This window comes from Otolemur garnettii, unplaced genomic scaffold, assembly GCF_000181295.1.
Source record: "Otolemur garnettii isolate 467f Iridium unplaced genomic scaffold, OtoGar3 scaffold00129, whole genome shotgun sequence".
NCBI classification, from domain to species: Eukaryota; Metazoa; Chordata; class Mammalia; order Primates; family Galagidae; genus Otolemur; species Otolemur garnettii.
In genome coordinates, this window is record NW_003852524.1 from 3,998,607 (window position 1) to 4,000,992 (window position 2,386).

The following is a 2,386-nucleotide window of genomic DNA, read 5'->3' on the forward strand; positions in this document are numbered from 1 at the left end:
CAAACACATTTGATGAGGGCTGTGGCAGACAAAACAGTTTTTTAAAGCAGATGTATTTTGTTAAGACTCAAAAACTGGAGCTTATTGAGTTCAAGAGCAAGAACAAAGCAATGGTTCTAGGTAAGGCATCTTTTAATGGGCCTTAGGAGAACTGAGATCAGTACATCTAACCACATCTGACAGCGGGAAGTTAAATGCCATTAACAATATCTGGTAACTGTACTTTGGAAAATTTCACATGGTCTAAAATTTTGCAGGGGGGACCAGAGAAAGAGAAAATGTTTAGTAGACTACAGTGTTAGATGAATAGATATTTAAAGGCTCATCTTGGCCCTGGATTCCTAAAGACTATAATGGTAAAATAAAGCAAAACACAACAGAAAACAAACACATGATAAGCTAAAGATGTGTCTTGTAGCAATTTCTGGCAGTTAAAATTTTCCATTCAGCTAATGGTGAGAGCATCCTGTATTTTTGGTATCCTCTGGAGAGCTAAAAATGAGGTGGAGAGAGGTCATGCCACTGGCTCATGGAATATTATGTGGGGGGAATTCTATATAAGAATGCACTTACAATGGCTCTAAATGCAAACACACTCAAGGCTGCATTGTACGATAATAGGTAATGTAACTAGAGGGAAAAAAATCTTTAAAAGGAGGAAATGACAAATGAAGGCATAGAATTGGTCATTGTCTTTGGCAAGATGCTGCTCATGGCTGACTCCAGTAAGCATAATTATATAATATTTTCTAGCAACATTTGGCCATTTGCATACAGAATTAACAGTTAGGTGGATTTAACCAGTGTTTAGATTTTTCCAGGAAAGAATGTTGGAGGAAAAGAGAAAAGAAAGACCTCAGGGGCATTTGTTAGAAAGTAGTTATAGGGTGGAATCACGAAAAACAAGGTAGGTAAGTGACATGTGAGGACCTGGGGTTAAGATGAGTGAAGAAAAGTTACCAGGTCAATGAACTGGAGCTAGTGATGAGCTGGTGAATTGTGTATTAGAGTAGGGTATTAGAGTAAGCTAGCTAGAAGAATGGAAATGACTGAATGAGATGTTGGACATTGAAATTCAGAGATGGTACAGGGTGGTGACAAGGTTTAGGTATGACTATGAGTGTGTCATGGAGAAGGGATGGAGGACAAGATTACTGCAGGTAAAGAAACGAGGCATTTAAGAGGCCAAAGTGTTATTAGTTGGGTCATCCAAACGGATTGTGAAGTAGCTAACCGTGATGACAGAAAAGGTATAAATAAGTGAAGAACTATGACTCAGAGGTCCCCAAGTGGTTTAACAAGGAAGGAATATAGAATGTCAAGGTATGAGAATATACGTTTCAAAAGGCGTCTGTATTTAGAAGGAGGAAGGAACGACAGTTTGGAAGTAGCAACTGGGAGCAAAGAGGACACCACCTCAAGCTCCAGGCTCAAGAATACAAGCAGCAAGGGCTTCAGGGAAAGCAGTGCTTTTCAGAGTCAGCTAAAATCTCAGCAAAAATCTGAAGGAAATATTCAGGGAAGAAGTTAAGAAATAAGAGAAATTATCTGATGACAGGAAACAAATTTTAGATTTTGTAGGATTAGCAGTGTGAGAGCAGGGTGGTAATGAATATCTGTGAAACTGGGCAAACTTGGACTGCTGATGTTGGTGAACTGGTATTTGAGGCATCATGGGATTCATTTCAGAAGCCTCAGAGCATCATGATTGAGGGTCATGGGGTCCCTGGGGAGACTGATCTTGCCTTTCACTAGAGGTGGAATGGTAGCGAGGAGGTCTCATTTCTGGGGTACCAAAGCAAAGGATATCTGGAAATCCTGGGACTAACGTTGCTTGAGCAGGAACAGTAATTCTTTACTTCCCACTAAGGGCCCTCTTGATTAGGTAATTCTATCTACTGGAAAAACTCCCACAGTATCTCTCAGCCCAAAAGTCCCTTGCTCTGTCAACCCTTTCCAGACCTTAACATCCCATGGTTAGTCATTTCCTCCGTAACCCAACACACTTTGCACAAACAGCTCCTGATGTATGGCATTTCATTGTAATTACTTATTTATCTGTCTCTCCCACTACACAGTGAGCACCTTGACCCAAGAACTGTGGCTTACTTTGTATCTGTGCCACAGAATAGATCATATCCACAAGCTGATCAGAGACTCAGGACTTGCTAGGTGCTCAATAGACTGAGGAGTAAGTGAATTAGAAGACTGCTTAAATTGTGTTACCATTATCACTAGTTGTTGAGAGTTCACTAAGGGTAAGTGTTCTACCAGGAGCTGTATCTATATTAACATGGTTTTATAGATCCTCTCCCAATTCTCCTTATGTTCTAATTTTAAGACATAGAAGTTTAAGTAATCAAATTAAAGATTAAAGATTGTAGTG